Below are 6,777 nucleotides of genomic sequence, written 5' to 3' on the forward strand. Positions count from 1 at the left end.
CTCCAGCCGTCATGATACACTAAGACGTTTGAAGCCTCGCCGGTGTCGTGCCAAGGTATGTTTCCCCTGTCGGGAGCGCGCACTGGGCTGTCCAAATCCCGGACAAACAGCGTCCGTCATTCCTGATGTTTAGCTCACAAACTCTTCTTCTAAAGAAGAACTCCTCCTGAAACTTTGGAGCTGTGAGCTCTTTATACAGTAAAGTTACAGAATCATCAGGGAAACGTCGTCAGTTTGTAACACGAGAGAACAGAACGTGTCTCATGTTCTCTGTGACCCACAAACTGAACGCTCATGTACCCACACCCGTCTTTCACCATCTCACTAAAGTAAACCTCACTACTTCCACGTCTAGTTGGTTGGAAAGGAGGCGGAGTCAACTGGTCCCACGCTCCCTGCCCAGTGCGCGCTCCCGACGCAGGTGAAACACACTCTGTCGGGGATACCTGCCTCGGCACGACACCTGTCCAGGAAGTGTTTGGAGTCTTGGTGATAAAGAGTCAGGTTGTGTTTACTGACTCTTATTTCGAAGGAGCCTGTCAGGAAGAGGACATTTCCCCCATTAATGTCACTTTCAGCAACATCATTACAGATATTTGATGTTTGTTTTATTTTGATGTCTTTTCTGTTCATCCAAAGTAAAGTGTTTGTTGTGTGCTGAGGATTGGGCAGCGATGACCAAATGAAGCTTTCTGACACTTGTATTGAAAAAGCGTTTCAGCACAGGCCTCTTTGGTGACATCTGGTGGCCAAAAACATGAAGCGCAGTTGAATCTGCTTAATGTAAACTGCTTCATCGTGATTGGCCGCTCTACAGAGCTTCTGTTTCATATCAGGCTGATGTGGAGCTTTGAACATGTGTTTGTGGGGCTGAAAAAACGATGTTCTGTCTGTTTTACTAATAAATCATTTAGATGAACAAACCTTCCTGGTTTAAACATGTGCTGTGTTCTCCTTTTGCTTTGACTTCTTGATGTTTTTTAGTAATAAACAAATACACAATATAACACTGTACAAAACAATCATATAATAGGCTGTGAGTACGCTGTGAGGTCCCTGCCTCCACATGATTATGTAATTAACCAGTGGACGCGTACATTTATATATAACATACTATAGAAGAGAGCATCCTCTCTTCAGCACAAACACTGACAGACTCAAGAACACTTTGTTTCTAGAAGGCATTCTATTCTATTCTATTCTATTCAAATGGATAAAATCACCTATAATCTATCTGTCTGTACTGCCAGTCTTTCACCAGCAGGGGGGGTGTGTGCACATGAAGCCTTGACAAATGAACCTTTTTGGGAACTATCAGGCTTGAAGACTTCAGGCTTCAAGGAGTTTTAAACCCTGAAAACTGTGGCGAGTCCATCGGTGTACTAGTAGTAGACCTCCTACTGTCCACACAGAGGGATCTTCCACAAATGCTGACACTTGATTGGTCAGTAGGCGGTGACGTCATACTTATTGATCTCCAGTCTGGAGCTGAGAAGCTATAACCTGATCTTCATAATATTGTAATAAGTTACCATGACGATTTTCCCTGGATAACATCAAATCCAGGTTGGTAGTTCAGTCTCTGCTCTCTCCATCCAACAATCATCAGACATGCATATCCCAGGGGAACCATCATGCATTAGTTTCTATTTTTCACACACATATTAGTTGCACACCATGCATCACCATCACATTCAAGTCACACACAAATCTGTGATGATCACTGAAATCTAAATGTGGAGAGTCAGAGAGAAACAAGAACGGGCTCTTTGTGTCTTCTCTTCATCACAACAAACCAAATGAAACATGATGGAGGAAGTTGGCTGCAGGGCGGCGGTGAACATGTTTATTTGGACATGTTAAATTGGACATGTTAACATAGAGTGGGGGGACTGAATCCACGGAGATGTTTTTATGTTCACTCAATGTTCACTTAGAGCTTTCAAACATGTGACTGTGGTGATCATGTGGCCCACAGCCTCACAGTCTGTGATGTCATCCTGTCTCACTTCAAGAGCTCAAACAGGCTGATACGACTGTATGTGTGTGTGTGTGTGTGTGTATAGAATAGAATAGAATGCCTTTATTGTCACTATACAGTTGTACAATGAGATACAGAGCATCTCCTACTCAGTGTAAACATGCTGGGGGGGGGTACAGTTCTTCAGCGCTATATACATATGGACAGTATTAACATATGGAAGAAGATGTGTATATATATATAAAATGTACAATTTACAAGCCGTAAGTAATATGTAATAAATAGTGTTATGTATATACAGTTATTGCACATAGAATTGGTATTGCACAGTGGTGGTCCATAGAGGAAGTGGGAAGTGGGGGGCTGTGTTATCGGTGCATGTGTGAGTTCAGGGTGGTTATGGCTTTGGGGAAGAAACTGTTTTTGAGTCTGTGGGTTTTTGTGTTGATGCACCTGCAGCGCTTCCCTGAGGGAAGCAGGCTGAACATGTTGAAGCCAGGGTGGGAGCTGTCCTTGATAATGTTTGCTGCTCTGCTGAGGCAGTGGGAGGAATAAATGTCCATCAGGGAGGGGAGAGGGCAGCCGATGATCTTTTGTGCTGTTTTGACCACACTCTGAAGCCTCACTCTATCCGCCTTGGTGCAGCTGCCGTACCATACCGTGATGCAGTAGGTTAGCAGGCTCTCAATGGACGAGCGGTAGAAGGTCAGCAGCAGGTTGGAGTCCAGCTTGTACTTCCTGAGGACTCTCAGGAAGTGCAGCCGCTGTTGGGCCTTCTTGATGACCGCTGAGATGTTTTCTGTCCAGGAGATGTCAGCAGAGATGAGGACACCAAGGAACCAGAAGGTGTGGACCCTCTCCACACACTCCCCGTTGATGTAGAGGGGGGCCAAGTCAGTGCTGTGTCTCCTGAAGTCAACAATGAGCTCTTTGGTTTTCTTAGTGTTCAGTGCCAGGTTGTTTTCTGAACACCAGGCTGCCAACTTCAGGACTTCCTCTCTGTACTCTGCCTCGTCTCCCTTTGAGATGAGTCCGACTACCGTGGTGTCATCAGCAAACTTGATGATGATATTGTTGTTGTGGGTCGAACTGCAGTCATGGGTGTAGAGAGAATACAGGAGGGGGCTCAGCCCACAGCCCTGTGGGGAGCCGGTGCTCAGTGTGCGAGTGGAGGAGAGATGAGGGCGGAGTCTCACAGCCTGGGGCCGGTTTGTGAGAAAGTCCTTTATCCAGGCACATGTGAGAGGGGGGAGGCCAAGAGTGACCAGTTTGGTGATGAGGATGTCCGGGATGATTGTATTAAAGGCTGAGCTGTAGTCCACGAAGAGCATTCGGACGTAGCTCTGCCGCTGCTCTAGGTGACTCAGCACAGCGTGGAGGGCTGTGGCGATGGCGTCTTCTGTGGATCTGTTTGCACGGTATGCAAACTGGTGGGGGTCAAATTCTGGGGGGAGGTAATCCTTGATGTGTTGAAGGACTAGTCTCTCAAAGCATTTCATGATTACCGGTGTGAGGGCCACAGGGCGGTAATCATTCAGGCTGGAGATGGGAGACTTCTTCAGCACTGGGATGATTGTGGCTGATTTTAGACAGGATGGGATGGCTGCCTGATCCAGTGAGAGGTTGAAGAGTCTGGTGAAGATGAGGGTGAGCTGGTGTGCGCATGCTCTTAGTACCTTGCCAGGTACTCCGTCTGGACCGGCCGCCTTGTGTGTGTGTGTGTGTGTGTGTGTGTGTGTGTGTTTGTGTGTGACAGTATCACAGCACTAACACATCTTTCTCTTCTCACTCGACTTCTCTGCAGCTTTAACTTCATTTGAAGGATTCCAGCAGCAGGTTTGGATTTGTCGGAGTTTCCAGATGGCCTTTAAACGCATCATGATGTAAGCGGCTGCACTGACGGGGAATAAAACACCTGAGCAGGTGTGCTGCTGCTGCTGCCAACAGGATGTCCTGCTGCTCCGGCTGCTGCGTGAGTCCCAGCAAGGAGCTGCTGGGCGTTAAAACTCAAAGTCATGACAGCAGCAGCTGATTTATTCTCCATTACTCATTTATATTCATTTATAACAGGGACCCTGAACGCATCTATTCATTCCCAGTATGATTCATAACAGCTTCATTTACACTGAATGACGCCATATGACAGCTTTATGTATCAGATTGTACAGAAAATGATTTCTATTCATGTTTCTATTATTAAATCTAATCTAATAATCAGATAATAATCTGCTTTTCACATTAAGAGACTTTTATCAGGTTAAATGTAAATAAAAGAAGTGAGGAGGTTTCAGGTTTCAGGCTGGGTGTGCCTGGGTCAAAGGTCACTGTGTGTCCTCTCCTGCTGCAGGGATCAGGAAGAAGGGAAGAGGAGGAAGATGGACGTGTCTGTGCTCAGAGAAGAGTATCGGAGCTCCAGAGAGAGGAGGAGGAGGCACAGTCAGGTGCTGCTGTTCAGGACAGGTGAGAGGAAACGCCGTCTGATCTACTTCCTGTTTGACTTTGGACAAAATCTTTAAACTCAGTAAAAATCCGTCTGTCAGGTTAACTGATAGAAATGAGACTTGTTCCTTCACAATAAAAGCATGTCAGACATGCAGAGACTGTGCTGGATCCTTTGTGAACGTGTTTAAATCACTTATTTCAGTAAAAGTAGCAGTACTACAAAGTAAAAGTACTACAAAGTAAAAGTACTCTGTTAACACCATTCTCCTGATGTGAGAAACACAAATTAGCTTCTTCTGCTGCTGTAAAATATGTGCTTTTATTTTGAAGGTGTAACTTACAGTTGTTGCTCTGGCTGATGTGACTGTTGGAGGTTTTTCTTCTTTCTAAAGTGAACTCACAGGATCTGATGGCTGTGTTTTTATTTTCATCATATTCAGTTTCAGTTTCTAACAGGTGAGTCTCAGGTGAGTCAGTGGGGCCACAAGTCGAGTGCAGGAGCTGCAGTTTGGAGCCGGTTGAGCCTTTTCTTTACTGCAGTCAGACTGCAGAGGGCGCTGTGTCTCTGAACTTTACCTGCTGCTCACCTGGATGAACTCACCTGTGAGCTGAAATCTGCTGAGCGCCACCTTTCATAAGTTCATGTGTTTCTTATTAAAGCAGCACAAACAGAAACACTGATCAGTGATCAATAATGTGAAAGGTGTGACCTGAAGAATCTTTAATAACTGAGTGTTCAGAGTCAAACATGTTTCACAGACAAATATTCACATCTGAGCGTCACAGATTAGAAACCATTCAAGCTCTTTCAGAATATTACTTCCTGTCAGCTGATCCTTTGGGTCCTGGTCTCTCTCTGATGATTGGACGCTCGTGTTGGCTGTGGGCAGGTCAGGATTCCTCACGTTCTGATTTCCATCTTTAGTCTCGGAGGAGCTGTCCGAGGCAGTCGCCATCGTCCCCGCCCCTCAGGGTCTGACGTTACCATGGCCACCACCCGTGATCTTTGACCCCGACCCCTGGCACGTCCACCTGGACCTGCACCGGCGCTCCTGCCCGGAGACATCCAGCAGGTGAGTTCCTCTCTGTCAGAGGTTCAGCACAGCAGGAGGTCTTCATCATGTCCGCCTGAGAGGTCTTCGTCCCTGCTGGGAGGAACCCGCCTGCACGCTCTGGAGGAACATGGAAGGAGGTTCAGTGTCATCACGCCTCCTCACAGCTGTCCTCACAGTTTGCTCTCTCTGATGATGGTGAAGCTTCAGTTTGTACAAATATCTTCCTGTGCTGTTGTTTTCCTCTGCAGACGCTCCGGCTCATCCTCCTCGGAGGTCGGCAGCTTGCGGCACGAGTCCAGATACAGGAAACTCTCGGCTCCTCCGAGCAGCTCCTCAGAATCGCCTCCCTGCTGCTCCTCAAGTGCCACACGAGAAGAGGAAGATCCAGACCCTCCATCCTTCAAGGGCTCCAGGGGGGACCTGGCGTTTCCGGAAAGCTCCACCCCTATCACCACCAGCCTGCAACAAGACCAGCAGGAGAACCAGTCTACACAGAAGGAGACCAGTAACAGCGTCCTGGAGGGGAGGAGCTCCAGGACACTCAGGTTTACCAGGCAGCAGAGCGTGGGGGGGGCAGCCTCACACTGCCAGGTCTACTACCCGTTCCCCAGCAGGAAGACGCCGAGGATCTCTGAGGCCGCCAAGAGGCTGGGGATGTACTCGAGCTTCTGAGGAGGACCAGATTCAGCAGCAGGTCGTACACGTGGAGCCTCACAGGGATCAATACGTGATCGATCGATACCTGAACCGATTAACACATGAACTGATTTTTCTGAGTTTTTAAAGAGCCAAAGTTTGATCCATTCGTCTCTGAGCTTCACAGAGGAACTCTCATCATCATCAGCCGCTGTGACGTCGCGCTGGTTATAAAGAGTTCTTCATGTTAGCGGCTCGGTCAGACTTGAAGGTTCAACAGCATCATTTGAATCTGTCGGCAGACCTGCAGCTGTTATTATTCTCCATAGAAACGTCTTTCTGGATGAAAGAATCTTATGGAAATGTAGAAAAATGAAAATGTGTCAACATGAAAACTGAGAAAAGTACAATAAATGTTTAAACATAGATCTTTGATTTTTTCTTAATTTCACTTTGCTTTAAAAATAGATTTTACTTCTAATCATGATTTTCTTTTATTTTGTATCACGTACTCTTTTACATTTTATTTATTTTATAATATAATTTCATACATTTTTACTTTATTTCAAATTGATTTGTATTTTATTATGTACATTTGTAATATTTTTGATGAAATTTTGTTATGCTTTTTTATTTTTTCCAGCAAGAGAAACCAAACACATG

This window comes from Oreochromis niloticus, linkage group LG9, assembly GCF_001858045.2.
Source record: "Oreochromis niloticus isolate F11D_XX linkage group LG9, O_niloticus_UMD_NMBU, whole genome shotgun sequence".
In the NCBI taxonomy this organism is placed as follows: domain Eukaryota; kingdom Metazoa; phylum Chordata; class Actinopteri; order Cichliformes; family Cichlidae; genus Oreochromis; species Oreochromis niloticus.